This window comes from Numenius arquata, chromosome 6, assembly GCF_964106895.1.
Source record: "Numenius arquata chromosome 6, bNumArq3.hap1.1, whole genome shotgun sequence".
Classification (NCBI taxonomy): Eukaryota; Metazoa; Chordata; class Aves; order Charadriiformes; family Scolopacidae; genus Numenius; species Numenius arquata.
The window spans coordinates 29633558-29658981 of NC_133581.1; the positions used below are offsets into that span (position 1 = coordinate 29633558).

Consider the following 25424-nt stretch of genomic DNA (forward strand, 5'->3'; position numbering starts at 1 on the left):
TTCATGCTGCTGACGTTTTATTTTCCCAACTCTCTGCAGATGCTTGTCTCAAAAAGCAAATAACCCAAAGATCAGATTAGCAGACTGATACTTCCATGGGCGCAGCAAGACTGACAGACCTCATAAAAGTACTTACTAGCCTTGGGACCAGCCTCCACCCCCACAGAAGGATTAAATGCAATTAGCATCAGTTGTGCCTAACCAGTAAAGCAGATGCCTAACAAAGTAATAAACCTGTAACTTTTACATGGGGTTAAAAAACCCCTCTCCTTTCCAATATTTAGCAAATGATCCATAGGCCCCCAAATGTGTTGCATATTGCTTTATGCTGTCTCAAGACTCCCTTATTCTCTCATCGGTCAATTCATCAGCAATCACTTGTCAGCTAAAAAAAAAACACCACACCATAAAAAAACCTTGTTGAGCAAATGTCAGAGAACATTAAATTAACTAGTCAAAAGATCAGCAATGAACAGCTGACACCAAACTGAACCCAACACATGGCCCCATTCACATTATTGTTAAATACATGTAGCCAATCCCCCAATCGCGCTACCTTCGAAATTACATTAAAGGATCTTTATTTTATAAAACAACAACAAAAAAATTGCTTGAGAACAGATAGTAAGCCTCATTAAGTACGACCATAAAAAATAAGCTATTGCTTTTAGGTAGTTTGAATTCAAGGTACTGTTTTACCTCTGAGTACAAGCTAAATTTATTAAGCATTTTCTCTTTAGCTCAAAGTGACCCTGAATATATTTCTATATGCTTCTATTTGTGTAGAAAATGTATAATCTTACAGGAAGGCCTCCCAGGTACCCACTCAAGTCTGTATCAAATTTCCTGCCTGCTTGGTAGAGTCAGGTTGGTTCCCTTGATGAGGAAATCAATTGTGTACAGTGTTACCCCCTCATTTATTCCAGTCTTCAAAACAGATTATTTATAAGGCACCATCTTAAACAGGTCCTCTAATATTGAAGTGGCCATCGTTCCTCACCCAAAGAGCTTCAGCTCAAGATCACTAAGTGGCCGAGAGCCACAACATATACACACATCGTATACCTTAGAGAGCCCAAGGGAGGATGTGATCCCAGGTGCAAGACAACAACAACTCTCCTAAGGTCCCGTGACTCACATGTGAAAATTAGCTAGGCTTAGCAGTACAGATGGCTCCCAAAATGACCTAATGATGCCACGCCTAAAAGCGTCTTTAAGCCTGCTTCTCCCAAAACAAAGATTCAGATTGTCCCATCAACACCCGCCTCCCCCAAGAGCACATGCGTTCTTCAGCCTTGCCGTAGACCTCAATGGAAACAGGACTGGGCCCAGCAACTGATGACTCCAGAGCAGAGAAATCGAGTACCATGCAGTATAAATGCATTAAAGAAAGCAAGAAGCCTGATGGCTTTCTCTCCTGGCAGCAAAGGCCATTCAGTGATGTAGCTGTTAATCAGTTAACGATGGGCTATCTGGGGACATGGAGATATAGTTGCATGTAGATATGGGGACAGGGTACCTAATTACATGCATTCATTCTCAACAAAGGAAAAAGCCAACTAGGCAATATTTTCAATATTTTAAACACAGGTTGTTGAAATGATAGGGAAAGAACCATATCTGCATGAGACTAAGTTGCCCAGTTGTACGTTCTCCTCTTATTCCTTGAAAATAAAGTTTTCAGCCCTGAGTAAATCTCTACATCTCTATGCTTGTCACCCGTCCCACCCCTTGTCTGTCATATTTAGATAAGATATTCTAATTTAGAATAATCTTATTGAGACAAAATATTCTTAGACATATTTATACTACACGCCTCAAGGACAAGAGTTAACACTTTATGTTTCAGTAGCACTTCATACAACATGGTTGTGATCTCAATAAATGAATCTAGGCAATCTCAAAATTTAAATAATATTTTTCAAGAGGTCAAAAATTTGCCTTCTAAATCCACTCTTAGTAACGAAAAGAAAATGCTTTTACGGGAGGCCAGAAGAGACTAATTCCCCAGACATATCATCCTTTGAAATCCTGGTATCCTATATTGTCGATCCTCTCCTGATGTAAAATTTCCAATAGGATGTCTTAAACCAAAAATCAAACAGCAAATACTTCTACCTTCTGAATTCTAAAACACCTTATCACAGAGCTCAGGAGAACAAGGTAGCACCTGTGTGGTTTGGAAAGCCTCTGTGAAAACCAAGCCACAGTTTCAGTAAGTATTTGAAAGCGCTGATCTTTTTGTAATACCTGTATTGAATCCAATGGTAGCCAAATACCTAGCCCATATTAGTTAAGTGCATTTTGGTCATTAAAGAAAAAAAAAAAGAAGAAGAATTCCAAAGATTTCCAAAATAAAAGGAAGCAGCCCTTATGGTGAATCTCTGAATGGCTGCCACGCGAAGCACATGGAGAGAGGAGAAAATCAACTGGCTTTACAATGCCCAATTATTTCATAGGCAATTATCAATCCCATTACAATGCAGGCACTACGGTTAGATGCTAGACCAGTGATACCACTCAACTAATGGAAATCAGATACTTGGGAGAGCTCTTCAACTTCTCTAGTACTTCCTTTAAAAAGACACTGATAAAAAAAAGATACACAACTACTTCTTAGTTCAGAAGTTTCTTTGAAGCACCATGTCCTTCCGCACCAAAATCATCTTCCCTCCTTCCCTTTCACAGTAATTATCCCGAAGAAATATTTAACCAAAGTTACATAGGGTCATTTTCCTTGGACAACAAGATTAGGATCATTATAATAAATTCTAGTAACTGCCCAGATAAGCTATAAGCAATTTATGTTCGTCAAATAAAACTGTGCACATTTCAAAATGAAAAAGCAGATCCATTATGACTTACAAGAAGCTTATTGAAAGGGAATGGTGAATATTTGAAGTAAGACTTTTCAGACAGAAAGGCAGCATAGAAAACATCTGAGCAGTCACAGTCCCACCATAATGAATAAGGACCCTAATCATGAACCATCTGCTACTAAAACCAATGCAAGTACTGGTTGGCTGAGAGACTGAATGCCGCTTCACATGTAAAACTTTTATGACAATTAGGACAATGCCCTGATAAGACTTCACCTGAAAAATCTCCTACAGTTCTCATCACCTGTGTTCGAGGAGAACAAATTGAGACTAAAAACATTACAGAAAAGGACTTGGGAAATTAAGAAACTGTTCTGTGAAAGAAAACTCTTAAGAATTTGGTCTATTTAAACTTCACAGAGCAAGACGTTCTGTGCTTAGAGACACCAGGGAAGAGGAGCAGAACAGCTAACAGACACGCTGGCAAAAACCCCACAATTGCATATGAATGGGCTATGCCTATGTCAAAGCAAACGAGGCTGGAGGAAAATTTTGGGGCAGCCTTCCACGAATGCAAGCCAATTAGTTTTAAGATTTTATATCCACGAACATGGTGATAATGTTACATTGATAAAAAAAATAAATCCCTCCATCTCACATGCTATTAAATACCCACCATCTGCATCTATCCCTCTGTGCTCTACAATAAAGAAGAGTTAGCACAAAACCACATGCCATTGGGAGTAAAAGAAATAATAGGGGTTTTGGAGCAGTGTACGTGATTTTTAATCTTCCCTCAGTGTCCTGTGAGAGACAGGAGTAAATAAACTAAAATCTTAAGTTGGACTCCCAAAAGACATCCTGTACCAGGACAGGAATACTTTTTGAGGATAGCCTACCTCAAATCCCTCTCTAGGCTGTTTGCTGCCATAATCACAGAACAGGATTAAAAGGGGCTCAAATCTCTACACCTGAATTCTAAATTAAGGCAGGCAAACAGATTAATCTGGAATATTTCAGAAAGCCTAAAACAAGCAGCGTGTAGCACCTAAAGACACTTCTGATTTGCGCTTCTGAAGTTCCATATATAAGAAGTATATATTTTTTAAAAGATATTGGCACTGAAATGTGACACGTGCAGCTTGTAACAGAACAGTTATAATCTGGTGTTTATTTACATTGAGATATCAACAACTGAATAAGCACATTAAAGCATTTACACATCATTAAAACTGTTCTCTAGTTTCTTTGATTTCTGTGATGATGTTGAGTCCTTATTTAAAGAACTCTGCTTAATACAATTTTAGATGTTTGACATATATATAGTATTTAAATATCTATATATTGTACAGAACAAACACAGGCTGTGGTGGGTTGACCCCGGCCAGCAGCTCTGGGTTGCAATGAAGAAAGTTAACTCCATCCCAGTTGGTCCCAGTACATTCACACGCATTCCAGTTACCGAATCCAGAGTTCCTGGACTTAAATAGGAACATGGCCTGGAAAGTACCTCTGTCTAGCAATTTAACTAACTATATGACACAACTGCTGCCATAAATTGATCGAAGTCTCTCCTAAAAGGTATACTGAAGTTTACCTCTTTGAAAGAGCCTGTTTCAGCACCCGCCTGCGTCAATTAGAAACACTGCTGTATTTTGATGTCTTTAGAGAGAATACTCATATGCCCACATTATCCTCGTTTTCCTGGCTATGAGTGTCAAGGAATCAGAGTTTTCTTTCTCTTTGTCAGCCCAACAGCCCTCATTTACTTTAAGCTGATCTTTCATAAATGATACCACAACTGCGTATAATATTCTGTACAAGATTTCTCCTGCCTCCTAGTACTTTCACTGCACTCACGCCTCCTTATCTCTACTGGAAGTAGCTTTTCTGATACCTCTTAGGAACAAATTTGCCTTTTTCACAGCCTTATGATGCTTCAGTTCACAGTTGTGTTGTCCTTTCTTGACTGAGGAAAAAGACACGGGCGTCCTTTTAACACACTGTATGCCCACAGGCTTCAGTGTCAAAGGAACATTTCCTTAACTGTGATTAAATATAAGGGTGGGAAATGTATGGTTACATGCAATAGCGTCTTTAAAAACATCCTAACCTATGAAACACAGAATTGTACTTTGCTCTTTATTTTAATCTTTGTAGAGTGCCAGCAACTCACTAAGCCTTCAATCTAGACACCTAACAACTGGCCGAGGTTGCAAACTTTTCAGCTTGGAAAAGTTCTGTAATAGGTTGTGATCCAGTTCCAGCATTAAGTCAATTATCAACTACAAGATAATGCTGTGATGATTCAAATAAACTGCTTAGAAGCCACTAATATAGATGGCAAAAGCTTAGGGAGCTGCAGTGATTCTTTCCCTTACTTAATGAAAAGTATAGCTAAGTCAGCTAGCAAAAATAGGTCTATCAAAGCAGAACTTTTCAAACCTCTTATCATCCCAGTCAATTCTTCTGTTGCAGTTTTTAAGTTAGGCATTTGAAAAATCTCTTCCAGAACGAAGTGTTTCTTCCAAGTAAGTGTGTTTTCTTTGCTGTATGCTACACATTAGTCCAGAAGGCACATTGAGATAAGAGCATTAAAGGGAAATATTTAATAGAAGTAGAAGCCATGTGTAAACCAGGACAGAAATTTTATACATAGTGATAAATCTTTTAACACTCTCTTCACAGGGAAAATTCTGAATTAACTCACAATTTTACAAGAACAACTTTTTTTTTTTAAAATAAGAACATTTGTTTGAAAATCCAGTGATTTACCCAACTTAAGGCCCATTAACTTCTGCAAAACTCAGGTACTGGGCTAGTTGGCACCATTCATGTCCTGGCACACATTCAGGGTGGTGCTGAGCTACACAGTATGAGCAGGAGACATCATTCCTTCTTACCTAGTCCATATGGAACAGCATTTTCCACCAGCCACAGGAGTATGGGATGAAGACATGGCCTAATCCATCCTTGCTTGAAACCTCCCTCTCCCTCAGCCCTCCTGCTTGAGCAAAAGCAAGTGCAAATAGCTCTCGCAGCAGTATCTTTGTAATTAGGATAAGATTCTGGCTGGATGCACACTAAGGTACATCCACACCAAGACTCTATTTGCTGCTACGGAAAAGAAAATCCGGTCCTATTCATAAGTTACAGGTGTCTATTTATAAAGTTTATTTACTTCATAGTTTGTGTCTATTTATCTTTGCTTATGCAAAGACATGCACATTTCTTTTCCCTCACGTTATTCAACATGTTAAAATCTAAACAGAAAGGAATAACAGAGAGAGAAAAATCAAAACAGAATTCTATCTGCTTAACAGTAAGTACCATTCAAGTTTTATAAACTGAAAATAGAAAGAATAGAGGTACATAGGGAAAGCTGAGCGGCCTTCTGTTCAGTTTTCTCTAGCTCTATATATCCCATAGGCCTAATCTCAACTGAGAAGAGACAAAAGCCACTCACTTCCTAAAAAAAAAAAAAGTTACAAATGAACTACATTAAATAAAATTCTAACAAGCTCAAATGTTTGTGCATCTGAAAACCATTTTTGAAACACTGTTTTTATGGTACATTTCACAATGCTAGCTCCTGCTGACACTAAAGTGGTTTTTTTAATCAAGTTGCTTTTATTCCACCTAAAGAAACAAAACTTTTGATAAGGGCATTTATTATTCCGTGTCAGACCCGGAATATTTCTTCTTGAGAAGCCCATTTTCATTCATTAGTTGCTTGAAGGCTCAAAAAAACCCCAACCCTAAACACGAAAAACCCCACCCTGGAAAGATTATCTACTGCCGGTTATATCCAGATAGTTTAGTTACCATGTTGCTACTGATACAGCAGTCGGAAAAAATCTTGTAAAAGGCTGGAACACCCTCAGATTTCACAGTTGTATACACATGCTGCAAGGCTGGGGGTTGCTCAAAACCAGGACAATTTAAACTTTGCATAAAGAAAAAGGATCACATGTTGTTTACAACCTTCAATCATCACAAAAGCAATATATTACCCCTTGCAAATTCTCAACGCCATAAAACAGTGACTGGGAAAGATCCTTGTTTTGATTACATTAAAAAAAAAAAAAAAAAGGTGTTTGCATAAGGTGTGTAGCTGACTCATAACAGTTCAACAAAAAAAAAAAAACAACAAAAAAGGGAGGAGGAAGGTTTTACAACCATATGTTGAAATTTTGTTGTGGTAGTCACAAATGTAAACCAGAAAGAAAATGAGAATTAAACATTTGCTTTTAGAAGCCCAGGAGTAAGGAACTCTAGTGTCAAACTAGGTAGGTTAACAGCCTTGCAGAAGTCACTCACCAGGAAAAGGAGCAAGCTACCCAAATTCAATCTTTTTTTCCTGAGAGTTAGCAATACCTTAGAAAGTAAGCACACTCTATGCAACCAAAAGGTATCTTGGTTACTGTCTGACCACTCCTCCGAGTGTCCAGGAATAACATCAATATGCTCCAGAAAGACTGGCAAGAAGCCTGTCGTGGTTGCCCAGGAAATATATCCAGCAGTAAAAGCAACCTCGTATTGCGCAGGTAATTGAAGATGACAAACAGATTTGTACAAACATTTTGTCAGGGTTTTTCCCACCCTCCCCAGCTGATGATTAACATAAAACCTAAGATTGTTAAAGTTTCCCACAATCAAGTATGGAATGTTTCAAGGAACTAGATGTCAGGACTCGCTAGGTTACAAGCAATGCAAGCGAGCGAGGAAAACTGCTAGCAGGAGAGAGAGCTGAGTGTGTTCAGCCTCTGAAACACAAGAGGTTAAGGTTTGGAGGCCTCTGGTTGGAGAAGACAGCAAGAGCCAAGCAAGCATCACAGGTTGTACCAAGGGAAATTCTGGGTAGATTTAAGGCAAAAAATTCTTCTAGTGGAAGTGGTGAGACACAGGGACAGCAGCTGTGTGTTTTTGGAGCTTGGCAAAATCAATTGGACCACAGGAACTTGACGTTTCTTTGAAGTGAGGTATACTTTGAGCAAGGGCTTGGCCTAGGTCCCTTCCAGACAACCCTTCCGACCTAAATTATTTTGTGATGCTATTTATAAAAAGAGCTGGAATAGTTAAAGTTACTTGTAAGGACTCTGTGGGGATCAGAAAGTCATCTCCAGATCTTGGTTACACTTCTTTTCCTTAACAAAAGCACTATTTGCCTTCTATGTCTGTCTTTCAGAAGATGTCATCAACTTGGTCTCCAAGCTAAATTAACAGATAAAATGTCTAAAATGAAATGATGGCTGTGAAGGGGACACGATTCACATACGGCCCTACATCTGGTTGGTTTACCCTCAACAGGGTACAACACTATATCCAATATAGCGATGATTTTCAAATATTTCTGAAACAAATTGTTTCCAAGTATTTAAAATTATTTTCTCAAGTGTTAAAAGAATGGCATGGCAAGCGCTTAACAGAAAAGCAGTGAAGCGGTAGAAAGTCCAACCCAAGCATCAACAACCAAACCGTCAACTCCCAAGACAAGTGTCCCAAACGAACGGCATCGCTCTAGAGTAAGACTGAAAAACATACGTGGTGCAGTACAATTTTACATTATGCAAACCAACCCCCCAAAAATAGAAAGGGTCAAAGACTAATAGTAGTAGCTCAACAAAGGACTCTTGCAGAAGTCACCCATGCCCTCTTCACTCTCTATTTTTTACGCTACTGTATTGAGAATCTATTTCTATGTCCACAGAAGTAGCAAGATCAATTTTTCAATAACCCAATCAGAGCTGGACCTGTAGTAGACTTGCTAGTCCTCTAAAACTGTACTCCCAAGTAGTTTAAGTCCTCTTGGCTTCAAATAATGAAGATGTGCCCTAAACATCAGAATCCCCCTGACATATTTTTCATAAAATAAAAGCAAACACCCAAGTGAAATGGATGTGGAATGGATTGCGTAGCAGTATGCAATAGAAATTAGGCTACCATCCCCCAAAATTACTCAAAGGCAATATTTTGGAGGAGGATTTACCAATACTGAGTTGCAACCAGAGTTAGACATCTACTTTTGTATTGCACTCTTATGGCAACATCCCAATTTTTAAATGAGTCTTGAAGGATCTGATATTTGGGGACTCTGTGACAACAGCAGGTAAAGGGATTCACCTCTGGCCACCAAAAAGCCCTATATTACAAATCAGAAAAAACCTGAGCTTCCACACTGAATCTTATGCTTTCAACCACGAAGTGATTCTTGCTGTCACCACCCAAATCTCTCAACACTGCGTATTTGGTTATTTTTGGTATACTAGCCATAATCGGCTCATCCTAAGCAGATCTCTCTTTCTTTGTTTCACAGAAACTTCACTAGACCAAAGGGAGGAGGAGGGCGAGAAAGTAGAAGGGAATCGATGGGGCATGGTGCTTTGTGGGCATCATTCGGGCCCTTTAAGTCCTCACCAGCTCCACCAACACCCTCCATCCCTGAGTCCAGCCCAGCACAATGTTGATTCTGTTCCTGCCCTCAGCGATTGCCAAAGCCCCGCTGCCGGCTCCGAAATGTTGACAGAGCCCGTGCCTGGCTTTCAGCAGCAAGGTAGGGAGTCATGTCGGCTTCCTCACCAGCAGGGATCTGGTGGAAATTATTTTAAGCCTCTCTAAACTGCTGGTGAAGTACTTTGAAATCCTTTGAAAAGCTATGCCAAAGAAACAGGGACAACTGTAAGAAAATGCGTATTCAATAAATTCATTCCATGTAAAACTTCATGGCCAGAGAAAGAACTGAAAATTACAGCTTCTCTGATTGTTATAAAAGGCAAATTTTCATTTGCAGCTAAGTACCATGACAAACAGCTGAGGACAACTCATTTCATCTTATTCCCTGCAAGACACGCATATATTTATTTATGTTTTATTTGTTTTAAAGTTGCATTCTGGTATTCAGTTCCTCTTTTTAATTGTTGCCAATTAAGAACTTTTTTTTTTTTTTTTTGTATTTTCAGATGCCTAAGACATTTCCATTGAGCATCATCTGGTCTATTCACTCTGATACCCACTTAGTTGAGGAATCTTTTTTTGTAATTATTATGATGAAGCTGACTTTCTTTGATCTGCTTTATCACTACAGACCAGCCAGGGCCTATGGAAGAGCTCTGCACAAAGCTCAGCTCGTCCAAGAACCTTAGGCAGAGCCTTGCCAGGTCCCCCCCATACTGAGGGTCCCCCCAACTCGTCCTGCCCCAGCACCAAGCACTCCACCACCACGCAGCAGGTGCCCCCACAAGAGCAATCTCCACAATTCTTTAATTACAGGGGGCAATAAATGTCTGCTGCTTTACGAGAGAGGGAGTTGGGAGCAAGGGGGTGAAGGTTTTTACACTTATCTCAACCTGCCCAAGGAGCTGGTGTAAATCCAGCGCTTTTCTAGCAGTCTGGGAATTGCTTGGTTAGATTTTGTTGTGTCTTGAATACTATAGCAGCTATTTCACTTCTCAGCTCACATCTGCTTTTCTCTGCTTGATTTAATATGCTCAGTTCTTACAGGTGCTTATTCTGTCTGCAAAATCCATTCACCGCTGGTTTAAAAGCCAATGTATATGCAAAGACTTCTTAATACACCTGTGTACATAGCTCGCCCTGCTTCCTGAAGAGATCTTTGCATATGAAAAGGGAGGGAGGGCTCACTTTAACCTCCCTTTCCAAATACTTGGCTTCAGCTGGACACCAAGCTTGGGCAACCCCCACACTAAGCCGCCCATTTCCACTGCAAGCTCACAAATTCATTATTCCAGTGGCTACTCATGCATGAAATATCCTAAACTATCTGATCCCACGCGAAGAGCTGCTTTGCTACCTAGAACGGAATACTCCTTAAATAACACGTGTTTATCACCTTGTTCCTTGCAAGGAAAGTATGTAAAACCAGATTGTTAAATTACTAGATGCACTATAAATTTCTGAGATGGCAGCGCCCGATATGAAGAGGTGCTGGGTACCACCGACTCCCGCATGGGTTTCAACAGAGTTTTCACATAAAGGATTAGACCTGTAGCAAATCCTGGATTCGATTACAAACTTCTCAGGAAAAGAAACCTTTCATATAAAAACTGCATAGAAGTGTAATTTTCTTTGTTTAAGTAATCTGCCAGAGAGACAGAGTAAATAAACTTAAAGCTATCTCAGACAGCCACGGCCTTGATATTCTCAACATCAAATAGCTTTAAAAAAACCCCTCTGTTCATAGGAAGTCTCTCTGAGTTTTGACCAGAGTTTAAATCTTGTTATAGACAGTAATTCAAACAGACAGGCAGATACGTGGGTTTCCTGATCTCATTTATGCTGGAGGAACGAAGCAGCCCCACACTTTCTACTTACAGGGAACAGTGGAGTTGTTTTACTTTCCTGGGAAGGGATAAAAAAGGGGGGGGGGGGGGCGGGGAGAATTTAAAAACAAACTGTGGAGCAAACAAACCCCCGCAATGCTCCCAGCTAACAAAATTATTCTAGCAAGACTGAAAGAGAAAACTGTTTCCAAGAAGAAAAAGTGAGAGACAATAAATGAGAAGAGGTGAGGGGTGAGCTATCCACATAAACTGTGTTTCCTATTCTTACTTTTAAACGAGCTTAACTATCGAGATGAAACAACACGCAAAACAACCTAAAGCAGTCCAAAAGATGAACTAATGAGTAACAGATCCGGCTGCAACTCTACTGCAAAACAGCATTCCACTCGGAGACAACATCGTTGCAGTATCAGCCCTTCCAGCCCACCTATTTCCCTACTTATTGGGTATTTATGCACCTCATTCAGACAAAAGCTCCCGTCCGCTAACGAGAAACGTGCAGGGCAAACGAAGAGCCCTGCAAACGCTTTTTTTTCCCCCATCAATCGGTACCCCCAGGCTTCCCAAGATTTTGTTCGGAAATCCTTACCAGCTTCATGGTGGTGTTGTTCTGTTCCCACCGCCACAGCATCACGCTCATCGTCTCGTCCCCCCGCCCCCGCCACGCCGGGCACCTGCCGGGGCTACCAGCCCATACCAGCCCGGGGGCCACCTCGCTGGTGGCCGCTCATCCTTGGGATGCTCTTCTCAGACGAGCTACATCGCTCGGGTTGGAGGGGGGAGAGAGGCCGGGAAGGTGATGGCAGGATGGCCCGGGGTTGTCCCAGCTCCGGGATGGCAGAAGCCGGGAGGCAGCGGGCGCTCCCTCCTCCCTCCCTTCTTCCCTCCCTCCCACGGCGGAGCATCGCCTTTAACCCCTTCCAGGAGGAGGGTTCCCTCCGCTCCGGCTGGACCGAGCAAGAAAACAAGGAAATAGGGGCATAACCAGGCAGTGAGGATGAAAGGGTGAAATATTTCTTTGCAAAGAATATTTGAAAATAGAAACAGATAGAGTTCCACGTGAGCCGTGGCTTAGGAAGATGCCTAAGGGTACCCGGGCACGTTTTAGAGCAAAACAGTAAATTACAGGGGGTTTCTCCCACGTTTGACAACCTAACGCTGTTAGGAGCTCAGCTTCTAAAGCTGGCTTGCTGTATTTATTTAGTGCAATCTAGGCTGCTTTCACTTAGGTTTGCATTTATCCTTAATCTGATGGATGGGAAAGGACTAGACTTTTCCTTAGTAAAGCGGAAAACAGAGGATAATGTAACCCCTCAAAAAAGATTCAACTGATTCATAGATCAGCTTCAGGAACATAAACTTTGCATTTCAAGAGCTCAGTAAAAGTATTTAGAATATCCGGAATGGCTGTATTTAACGGCAATATCACTTTGCCACATTGTCTGTGTTTAAGATACAGCTATTAAAGATCTATGTAAATGCCAGACTATTACACAGCTTCTCCCTTGCATCCTTCTGAAATTTCTCATCTGTTCCCCTGAAGCATCTTGCCCTGCGTCGCAGTCCAGACAAGATCCTGAACTGTGGGAAGATTCACGTCTGATCTTGCCCAAGGTCCTATGAAATCACCAGTGGGAAAGGAGCCTCACGCCACAAGCTTGGCTGTTGCTCCTCACTCATCTGCTCTGGAGAAGATGCTATACCTGATAGAGGCCCATGGGGGGACAGGAGACCACAGCGGCTCCAGCAGCAGCTCCATCCACCCCAGGTGCATTCCTGTCCAGCGCTCTCCAAACCTGGGTTGGGGGGGTGGTTTCTTTGGTTGCTTTGGTTTTGCCAGACCACAAATGAATGACAGGGAACTATGGAAGAAAAAATGTGTTTGAAGCAATTCCCCAGACCGTCCCCTACACTGGCTGCTTCTTAGCTGAAGCGCTTGAGTCTCTTTTTCAGGATGTGGTTTACACCAGCAAAACTTGAATCCATGATCCTGTACTTGTAAAGGCCCTTCTTAAGGCCCACAGCTGTCTTCCGAGGCCACAAGGAGTAAATATACCAAATTTGTTCTCACAGTACAGCTAAGATATTTAAAAAAAAAAGAAAAAAGGACCAAATTGTACCCAGACCGATGCTTTCTTATCTAAAATTTCCCATATTGTACCATTTTACTGGCTAGGCGGTTTCATGTACCCATTACTATGTTGCTTAAGAAATAATACAATAAATTAGTAAATAAGCATTTGAAATTCTGCATATACACATTGCCATAAGAAAAAACACACGCGTCTCTTCACGGAAGTCTTTTCCCTAACGGTTACGCTTCTATGACTTGGATTTCGCTCTGTTAAGTCTGTAACTGTCACCCTGTTCTAACTATTATTAAGTGATAAGGGAGAAGGAATAATTATTGCAACAAACAGTAATCATATTCCTTCATTGCTAAAAGAATTCCCCTACAATTTTGGTAGCTTGAATACATAGAGAAAGAGCTGCACGTTGAAAGCATTGAAGACTTTATACATACAGGTTACATTTGAACCATAGAAGTAAAATTTGAATCCCTTCCTGAGAATAAAGAACTCTTGTTTCTTCACTTCACACCAACGTGGACCAAAGCCCTAGCACAGCCAAATCTTCCCAGCCAGCCCTCTACATAAGCAAGTACCCTGCTGAAAGGTCATCCCTCCAACATTCAAAAGAGGAGAAGGTCATAGCCTGTTTGAGGGCTTGAACATAAGATGTATGGTCTTCAGGAGGGTCACAGGCAGACACAATAACCTGCTGACAGCCCCGTGAATGAATGAATGCATGCATGCACTCGGAGAGAGAAGCCTGGCTGTGATGCCAAAAGGATTTTGTAAGAGCATCTCACCAGCACCTCGGCAGAGCCTGTATGGCACGCTCCTCACCGAGCTTAAATTTGTCCCTTCCCCGCTGCTGACACAGTGGAAACATCACAAGGCCTTCCCACCGATGTGCTGGCACCTGGCTAAATATCTCGAGTCAAAGATTGTGCTCCACTTCCAAAAAACACAACAACTTCAGACAAAAAAACAAGGGAGCTGAGGCACAAGGAGCTTTACACGTGCAGGATTACAGCCCGTAAAAAGGGCCAAGACAACCCACAGCACAAGTAGGGGTAGCCTCAGCCATCTCCTAAGCCTCTTAAAAGGTTGTTGATGATCTGCTCTCCCAGTTTGAGCTGCCAAATGTTTTCATTCAACCCTCAACCTGGCGCCGAAATCAGGGATTGCGAGAAGCAAAGGAGAGGGCTCAGGAAATGACGGGTTCTCGTCTACCATCGCAGGGGAAAACTCCATCTTTGGGACCTTTTCATGCTGCTTTAGTGCCCAGGGAACAGGGTAGGGGCAAACCTGCTCCTCAAAGAGGGGCCCAGCTAGAAACAGGCAAATTAAAACACCAGATATGGATGGAAGGACATAGGCTTTAATTACTCTCCAGCCAACCAGTCTCATTTCTTTGAATACAGTTTGCGGTCTGTTTTTACGTTAACTGAAGCGTGGCTCAGATTTGGAGTATTTTCTCATTTTATCCCTTATGGCCCAACTGCGTGTGCTGAACACGGACAGATAGGCTTGTACGTAATCATAGAATCAGTCTGAAATATTAATGAAGCAAAGCTCCTGAGGTTAAAGTCCTGTGCCTCCCAATCACTTTTTAAGTTAATTAATATCCTTAATTAAAAATCTGTGTTGCTTTTAGAAGTTTTTATTTAATAGATTTTTCTAAGCCAGCCTTGATTTGGGATGAAGACCCCCAGAGTTCTGATAGGGTTGCCAGGTGTAACCGGAATTTATTTCTCCCATTAAAAAGCAAGACTTTGGAGCTGCCTTTCATCCTCCTATCTCTCTTTTAGGCTCCTTTGACAGAGTGGAAGAGATAAGATTGGGATTGAAACTGGTAAAACCCGTGAGTGACCTCTTGCCCCCTGGCAGCATCACGGCGGGAGCTCTTCCCTGATTGCTGCGCCCGGGCTTTGCCAAGAGATCTGGGAGGTGCCTTTCACATACAATACCCAATTTCAAAAGGGAACAAGAAAGGGATATTTGCTTGCATCTGAATTCTTTAATCATAAAGCATTAGAGCTCTCTAGAAAACTTTATTATGAACTTTGACAACACATACATGATGACGTAGACATGATGATAGTAAGTTGAGCCTCCAGAGAAGGACATTATTTACAGCTCTAATGGGCATCTAAACATCCCTATTAAAGTGCTAAACAATAGGCTTGTTATTCACCAGTGAGTCTTCAATGACAGAGAAACACGTGTGTCCCCAGCATACCCCGCACTCTAATGAGACATCATTCCAGTTCCCAACACTTTCCAAACAAAACTGTTGGGAAAACAGGAGGAAACAGGTGTTGGAGACATTATGAATGAACTCGGTGCATACAGTCATTGTCTATGCAACATTTACTATAAAGAAAGCTCAGGGAAATCCGTCCACTAATAATCCATTGTTTGCCTATGAAAAATATGTGCCCTAACAGCTTGCACCGCGATCATTAAGCAAAGTCACACTCTTGCATTTACCCATTACTTTTGCTTTTTAATCACATAACACTTTGTTGTGGTTTTTGTTTGGAAAAGGGCGTGTATTATTAGAAAAATTTATTACTGCTCTTCAATGCATTTTGGTCAAAAGTACTCAAATTTTCTATTCCCTGAAACATGGATTTTTATTTATTTTTACTAGATGCCAAGAATCACTTCGGTTTTCCTTTCATGCTTTACAAAATGGAAATATCTACAAAATTAAAATACTGGTTAAAAATCTTGAAGTTATAACAATATTTTGCTATGGATGATGTGAGAGAGAAAGGGAGACCAGCTCATAATAGATAATCAACAATAATTTTCATTCAAAAAAAAAAAAGCTCTCAAAAGGGTGTTGAACAGCAGTCTCCGAATTTCAAGCCAGCAGATAAGATACTTTGTATTGAGCAGTGTTAGGGGATCCAAAGAAGGAGCTACCCAAATGGCTAATCTTGATTTTCAGCAGTTGTTGGGAGGTTCTGGAGGACAGAAGGACAGCTCATGCTGGGTACCAGCGTTCAAAGAGCGAGAATGAGGTGGCCTTGATGGTCACAGGCCTATCAGCCTCCCACTAGTCCCAGAGAGAGGCACAAAACGAGGGATAGAAACTCAATTAATCAACAGCTGAGGCAGTCAGTAGTATTACTGGCAAATGAGTATCCCTCAGAAAAAACATGTCTTGTTAAACTGGTATTTTCTGCTGAGTTTACAGAAGCTTACGGAAGCGATACCGCAGATGTGATTCTGTGAGGAGGCTCTTTGCCTTCGTGTCTCCTGACACATTAAAAACCATCATAACAACACATCAACCTGGCATATGTCAGCTGGACTAAAAATGAGCTAACTGGTTTGAAAACACATGATAAAGGGGAAATTATCATTAAGAACATAAGCAGTTTGACTGTGTTTTAGAGGAATCATTTTCATCCCCGCTTTTGTGAGCAAGCTCCAGAAGGGGGCAAGAAACAGTTAGGACATTTGCAGGTGGCACATGAGTAATAGGAGAAGTAAATGATGAAAAGGAGTAAGATCAAAGTTAAAGAAGCTCATATGTGCTGACTAGAACCATGAAAAGGTTCAATACAGCAAATATACAGCAAATACAATGTTGTGACAATGAGAAACTAAGAATGTCAAAGAGCCAAGGGCTATCCTTGAATTCGGTGAATCTGAAAGACCTGGGGATCTGGAAAGAGCATCACTGACATGATGTGCCACCACAATGCCTGGGTTTGTGCTATGGTCATAGGAGTAATGCAATTCCTGTGTGTAAGAACAGGTGGTTATCAAATAAGAACAGGCTTTATTACCACCTGCTGGTTTTAATGCTGGTTTGCGGGCAACACTTCAACAGGTTTATTAACCTTTGGAGAGGCTTCAGAGAAGAGCCACAAGAACGACTTACAGACTGGAAAATGCATATCACAGGACAAGATTCAAAAAGCTCCACTTCATTTGTCAGAGAAGAGTAAGGGCAAATACGAGTTCATGACATGAATTAATTAAAAAAATAAAGTAGTTCAGGATAAGTCACATGGACTGTTTTATTGAGGAAGTCAGAGTGAATGATCACATTTATTGTTGTCTTACTTTATCATCAAAGGCTAGTTCTAAAATCCCCATGGAAGCATATCAATTAGGTGTTCCTGCCAACCTTTACACATATTTGTAGTTCACTGGTTTCAGAAAGACTCGAGGACGTGTAAGCAAAAATAGCCTTACAGCAAGAAGTCTTACTGGCAGAAGAAGCCAGGACCCCACAATCAGTTATAACTGAGATCGCATCTGAGAGGGAACACACAATGCAATAACCTACCTTGCAGCCCAATATCCAATATAAGAATATGTTGCAATGTACATTTTAAGCCTGTTGAGGAATAGGAGGCTTATAAAGAAAGCACTGCTACAACCGTAACTCTTGCAGAGAAGGGAAGATGGACTAAAGGATGCACACCCTTAACAAACTCTGGAATAAATCAGACCCACAACCATAAGAAGGAAAATATTTTAAAAATTTGGCATCACCAATTTAGTTAGCTTTTGATGTCTGCTTGATAATTCCACACTATTAGGGCCAGATCACTAAATGGTTTTACAGCGCTTTGGTATCTCTTCCTCCCATGCATGTACCAACACAAGTTAAAGCAGCATAAAGGCTGCTAAAATCTATGCTATCACCTGGCTCCTGCCAGCAACCCAACGTAACATCCAGCAGCCTTCAAGGATTAAAAGGAACATAGAAGTAGTGAGAAGCTTTTTGTGTTCCATCCCAAGTTCCAGTCTGGCTGTACTCAACAGCTCACCAGTGCACCAAAAAAACCCCATAAACCCCACCTATTTCTAATATCAATTACTTGACTTAGTACACAGTGTGATGGAAAAAGCTGCTAAATAAAGTAACAAAAATACCAGTACACTGAATAACCACCGGTTAAGCAATGCTGACACTATTAACTAGGCTGCCCAGTCATGGAGGGCAGCAAATTTCCACTGCGGTCCGCGGGAGCCAAGTGCCACAGCCACCACAAATGAGTCAGTGACTGAACAGAGCCTCTTCCAACCATCCTCACCTTCACGGCCCTAGCTCTCCACATTCCCCTCTCTTCTGCTCAATACCCAAGGGCAGAAGTGAAGACATGGTTCACAACAGCATTTGTCTACTTGTAGGAGTTTCCAGACAGGATATTTTGTTCACAGGATCTACACTCTGTCTGCAATATCACTCATGCAATTAAATCTCAGTGAGCATTTCAGTTTTACCCACTGTGCTCAGGCCTATGAGAGCAAAGGAGAAAACCTCTTACTCAAGCACTAATATCACCCAGCACATGAGGTTGTTCTACAAACGTTAACAAATCCCCAAGGCCACTCACTATTCATCCTTTACAGGTTATTCCCTTTAATCAAGGCAGGTGTTTGTTTCCTCACTACAGCCAAAGAAACTTACACAGGACTAAAAAAAATTCAAATATTTTGTGCGGCCACTAGAACTAAAAGAGATACAGAACTAAAACTCATCAGTGAAACTGTATTTATGAAAGAAGACAAAAAGACAGAACTATCATCTACTTGTAAAAAGACGAGTGAGAAATCAGAGTACTAGTGAAGCACAACGTTGTTTAAGCTTTTTGCCATTTCAAAAATGCAACGAAACCTCTGCTTTCCTTCTCAGATCAATGAGGGCAGAGGAAAAGAATAAGATATTCTTAAATATACTGACAGCATTTGTGAAGAGAACGTTGTCCAGCTGCCTAGACATAGCTACCATCTGCTTTATGCACAGTCATATCCATAATAGATCATTTTATGTACAATCAAAAGCTACACATACCATGAAGTGCTACTGTGCACAGAAAGTCATTTAGTGACTATGCACTTTCTTCAATCCAGCTTTTTTCCCCCAGGAGATAACACTCAATACAATTTGCATGAAAGTATCCCCTTTTAAAATAGAAAAACTATTGGTGAACATTGCTGTAGAAAAAAAGTATTGATAATGATATCAAACAAAAATATTTTATTATATTTCTTACTATTATTATTACTTATTATTATTACTATTATTATTACTTATATTTCATACTAATTCTTAATCCAGGTTATTTTAATAGCAAGGCTAAAATACAGCCAGAAAAGGGTTATTCGCTCTGTTTCTGCTGAGTTTTTGCCAAGTGCCCTTAACACCAACAATAATTTAAAATTAACTAAGCAATCCTTCTTAAGCAGATGCGCAACAGTATGAAAAAGCGTTTAAGTTACAGTCTGTAGATAAAGCTGCTCAGTACTAACAAATGATCCTTCACCAAAACCTGTCCCATGAAAGAACACACGCTAAGAATTAATTAAAACATAGCTGTTACTCCAAGCCTTGATTAGCTCCCTGGAACACTTCATAATAACTGGCATCCACGAGTTCCCCTTGCCAAAATCTTTACCTTTGTACTCTCCGTTAACTTAAATCGAGCAGTCGCTAAATCAAGAGCACAAAATTCTGTGAACAAAAGGGCCTATCCGGTAGCTTCCAGCAGAAATGTATATTCCAAAATATGTATGCACACATATATAGAAATATATAAATAGTGACTTCTACTAACTAAAAGGCTGCGTTTACAGTTGAATCCATAGAGTAGTTTGCCTGTAAACGTTGTAGTCAATTTACTACTGATGGAAGTGCCATCATCAGAGTCTTCCAAACTAATTTGATCTCATAGAAGTATTCCTGGTGGAGCTGTACTCCTCAGGCTTAAGTTTCCATCACTACCTTCAGAACCTGCATCTTCAACACTAAACAAGGAAGTTCAACAAGCCCAGGCTTGTTCCAAGCTTGTTGACAATGGCACGGAACAACGTTAATGGATGAACAGGGCCATCCCATTAATTTTCGGTTGTTTATTAAGGCATTACCTTTGAAAGCGTTCAGCATTGCCCTGCTTTCCCTATTGCGTGGTTCAGTCAGTGTCTGCCATCAGCATGGGCAGCCTCGGGCAGGTCCCCTTGCCTCCCCTGCTCAACCAAGAGATGGGGCAGAGCTGCTGCTGGCCCCACAGAATTGCCCTCCGTTCACCCCATTCCCCAGCATCTAAAGGGACAGATGACAGGTCTTCAGGGACGCATTGTCTCCGTTTCAGTCATTTGCCATAATCAGTCCCCAGAAGACAACAATTTGGAGATATAAGCATAAGCTATGAAAAGCAGTCTATATTTTCATGAAAAATAGTTGTTCTTACTCTGGAAGAGTGCTGGTCAAGGACCGACGCTGCCAAGGATGGCAGAGTTGGGCTCGATCTCATCTGTTACCCAAAATGTCAAGTTGCACGATGAGGGAAAGCTCTTGGTGAAGGCTTCTAACTACAGAAAGGCACATTCTCAGCTGCTGCACAACAGGGCATTTTGAAAGCCCACACATCATAAATAACTGGACACATGGAAAGAGAGGAAAACCCCCGGTCCTGTGCTAGGGATGCCTAAATTGGCAACAAGGATGCTATGGCCCTCCTCTCCTCAATAAATTCACACTTTGTTCAGTAGCCCAGCCAATAAGAATTAAAAAAAGTTCCCATAAGCTCTCTGTACCCTCAGTGAACCTTTTACCTAAGAAATTAGACCATAGCAAGAAACCAAGAAACACTTAGCTTTTTTTAAACACAGGGAATACTGTTGTGAAAAACACAATTACTGGAGATGATCATGCACAGCAGGAATGATTTCTTCTTCCTTTGCGTATTCAGAGTTGAATGCACCGATTCTTTCTCTTCACAGAGAGAAGTATTAGTTGTGTGTGCCATGGTGGCACGGCAGGCTGCAGTCAGAAGAGTGCTAATTTGATGTTACAAAACAAAGATACAAGGAATTAAATAATTACAGCCTTAATAACAGAGCACAATGCATGTCTCCTTTGGTAATCTCCTGAACTCTAAAGATAAAAGCAGTGTGAAACCCACCTAACAAGATGTGCAGCAACTGAAAGTTTCAAAGTGTAGTGAAACACATTATAGTTCCATAGTATTTCGACATCTTCAAAGATGAGACAGTTAAAGCAAAAACTTCTCTCTCAAGTTGTCTGGGCTACTTCTTCTCTTTCACGTCTCCCCTCCAGCTGTTTTCCTCTCACCTCCTCTGCTAGCATCCCCTTGGATCACTGTGCTTCTGGGCAGTTGCAATTTCTTAGAATCATCTAGGTTGGAAGGGACCTTTAAGATCATCTAGTCCAACCATCAGCCTAACTCTGATAAAAAAAAAAAAAAAGAAAAAAAAAGACAACAACCCATCACTAAACCATATCTCTAAGCACTATGTCAACCCGTCTTTTAAATACCTCCAGGGATGGTGCCTCAACCACTTCCCTGGGCAGCCCGTTCCAAGGCTTAATAACCCTTTCAGTCTGAAAATTTTTCCTGATGTCCAATCTGAACCCACCCTGGCACAACTTGAGGCCATTTCCTCTTGTCCCATCGCCTGTGACTTGGGAGAAGAGACTGACCCCCGTCTCTCTACACCCTCCTTTCAGGGAGTTGTAGAGAGCGAGAAGGTCTCCCCTCAGCCTCCTTTTCTCCAGGCTGAACACCCCCAGCTGCCTCAGCCTCTCCTCACAAGACTTACTCTCCAGACCCCTCACCAGCTCCGTTGCCCTTTTCTGGACACACTCCAGCACCTCAATGTCTTTTTTGTGGTAAGGGGCCCAAAACTGGACACAGTTTTCCCTGCTGTACTACTGCTCACACAGAGGGGCAGTTTGATAATAGTGGAAGTAGCAAGGAATTAGTACTTACAGATTTTTCCCTATTCCTCAAGTTCATTTTTTGATTTGTTTTTTTGTTGTTGTGTTTGTGTTGTTTTTTGGTTTTTGTTTTTTTTTTTTTTTTTTTTTACTATGTCACAGATTAAGTCCAATAACTGGAAAATAAACTTTGCTTAACAATTTCCACACTTCTCTCTTTTTTTTTTTTTTTTTTTGGAGAATATCTGAAATTCATCTTTGCCACTTGCTTTCAACTTCTGTCTCAACTGTCATCCTGCATACATACCGCCATATCCTCAATCTTGCCAATTAAGAAAACACCAAGGTAGCTGCAAGCTCAAAAGACTTTGCAGCAGACTACAAATCAACTAAAGAGTTTCCTTAGCTGCTCTGTCTCTGTAGGCTGGATTGCATACATGCAAAGAATAGTACGGAAGACAGAAGCAGGAATACTAATGGCAAAGAAAGAAATAAAAAAGATTATCATGAAAGAGTGCTCTAGGCTGTATCAAATAGAAACGCAAATTCTGCTTCATGATGCTAGATACACACACCCAAATCTCAACATATTCCTACTACTTCAAAAGGGGGAGATTGGTCTAAAGGGTAAACAAGTGATGAGCTGCCTAGGTAGGGGTCCTGAAAACAACTTTTATCTAAGCAAAGCTCTTCTAGTCACTGAAGTTGATGCATCTAGTCTTCTAAAGGGATTATCACTTGCTTGAAAACAAGCACAAAAATTCTAAGGTAAAAGTTAATCAACTCTGTTTATGTTTTTGGTGGATTATTAAAATAGCACAGAGCTATGAATATAGGTTCTAAATATCATCTTATTTTCCCACATGTTATTATCATTAAGGATTATTCCCATGGCTTACTGGCATTGTTATTTGTCTGTATCTCAAAATATGATAAAGTGAATAAACAGAAAGAAGCTAGAGGATGCCCCAGTGTAAACAGCCAGGAGCATTTTGCTGACTTCACTTTATATTGGACTAGTGAACAGAGCACATCCTGAGCCCATGAATGTCAAAAGGGGTTTTATTACTGTTTTCAGCCTACTTCAAATTGTTCTAAAACGAGTTGATCTAAACTGACATGACAGTGGAAAAGAAAGTGCTAATCGGTTTAATTCGCTCCCCATGTTGGCCAAATCTAGGCTATGATTTGCAGCCTAGTCTGATTTGAACAAAGTAACTAGGATTTACTAAGATAACTTATTTATCAACACCAAGTTGAGATGCCTCTCCAAGAATATAACATCAGCATTTTGCCTGGAGTTCACTTAAACACTTAATAGGTTTTTAGTTATAAAATCATATTGGAACACAAGGCAATTTTTTCCCCCTAATTGCACCATTTTACACCGCTTGGGTGTCTAATTAGCTGTATACACCTTTGTACTAAAATTATTACCAGTCTGTTCTGAATGTACCTTAATATGATGATAAAAAAAAAAAGAAAAAGAAAACAAAATCCAGTTAAGATATATTGGATCGACTCTTCTTTGCCTTGAAGTTTGACCACGTAACTTAGCATTTGACCTTCATATTCAATTTCTGTAACTAGCAACCACATGAGCTGCAAGGCAGAAAAGAATGAGACCTGGTTTATTACATAAAATTAAACATACCTAATTTTTATTAAATATTCTTTCACTGATGTCAGGCCATGCCCTAAGGAGGAGATTCTAATACTACTACTGAGCTATTAAAGAGATTTTAAAACGGTGTGAAAACATGCTTTGAATATCCTAAAATGTGCTCGTTGTGACCACAACGTTAGCTTTTTTTAAAGTTATTTTTAAAGTTAGATTAATAATAAACCCTAGACTCATTCCCTGGTAAGCCTTGTATGCTACAGTGGCATTTACTGTGAGAGGAAGCAAGAAACAGATCTCAAGGTTTACGCTGAGCAAACGTGTCTATCCGAAACACACTGTATTATGCCAGTGAAAGACTTGGCAAAACAAGGGCAGCCCCTGCAGATTCAGACCCCAAGTTGGACCTAGTTTCTGTAGTGACCTTTGCCTGCCTCAGTTAGAGGATGCTTCTCTGACTCAGTGGGGCTTTTTCCAAATTTTTTCGGCCAGTCAAGCTTTACCTTCCATACGACTTGAATCTTTCACCTTCCCAAAATAGTGAGCAGAGATACGCGTAAGCTCTCTGTAGAAGTCACAAGATGAGCTCAGGTTCTCCAATCCTCAAGCCTGCTTTTACTGTCAGGCACTCTTGATTAGACCATAACGAGGATGAAATTTTAAGTAAAGAAACCAGTAAGGAGAATACAAATCATGGCATGAACTTTTTTTCCTGTGAAAACAAAAATCTAATGCCTCATCAGCAGTGCTTTATATTTCCAAAAGGAGGTGGCTTCATGTGATTGATTAATTGACTTTTAATAGGTTAGTTCCCTGTCCTGGTATTGAAAATAAAAAGGCTTAGTTCCCAAATTGAAGGCAATACTTAGCTTTTTGAAGGGGTCTCAACATTATCTTTGTGCTCCGATTTATTTTCTGTTCACATCACACCCGAGAACTTTGAGGGATCTCAACACAATTGTCTAAATGAAAATAACCCCAATGAGATCTGACTGCCTAACAGGAACATTCCCACTGACATCGGTTGCCCAAGTCAGATATTAAGACAGGGTTTACATTGATTTTAGCAGCGCCACTCATCATTTACTCGATGTTGCTGATAAAAATATAGCTTCATAAAGCACTCAGACACGTTCCTCTTCTCTGCTGTAATTCTTGTCAATAAACTCATTAGAAGTGATGGTACAGAATCAGGCCACTAATGAGGTATAAGCCAGACTCATTATTTGTTTGGTTGGTTTACTTTGTAAATTCCCTTAGCCCTTTGTCATGTCCAAGTCAGCATTTACATTTTGTACATCTCTCTTTGCAAAGGTCACCTGCAGAATAAAACAAAGCAAATATTTCAGCCAGTCCTGTGGGGTATGTCCCGAATTGTACATTCCTCATTCCAGTAAAAATACACCTGCAGCAGTCGGCACTGAAAGCTATCTTTATCACCAGAAGGGCTGGAAACAAAACTTCCTTTCAGGTTTACTTCAGAGAGGAATATCATCCTGCCCAGTAAGAGCTTCACAAAGCACTGGGTGCTTGCGACCTTGAGCCTGCCATTCACAGTGACCAGATTTTCATAAGTGACCGTGTAAGAAGGCAGAAATAAAATGCAGACAGTGAGTTTTCCAGTGCTGTATGACAGTGCCTTAAGTATGAGACAATGCTAAGCTAGTCGTGTCTGATTTTAAGAGTGAGGTTTGAAATACGTATTTAGTGCCTACTTTATCCCTTATCCTTTATCTTGCTTATGCTTGAGAAAAGGTTTTTCCTCCGTATTTCTTCACATCAAAGCAATAGAAACATCTTCTGTGCTTGGGATGAGGGCTAGAGGTTGGTAAGATGATAGACTTCTCACCCTGAAAGTTCTGGTGGGAAGATGCCAAGTAGTCCACTCACAAGACAGAACAAGTT

The 25424-nt window shown here is 40.7% G+C and overlaps 1 protein-coding gene across 3 annotated transcripts in view; it reads right to left on the reverse strand.

The window, feature by feature from the left end:
- The window catches only part of NAV2 (neuron navigator 2), a 245798-nt gene that overhangs the window by 196008 nt on the left and 24366 nt on the right, over positions 1–25424 (reverse strand). The window lies entirely within an intron of this gene.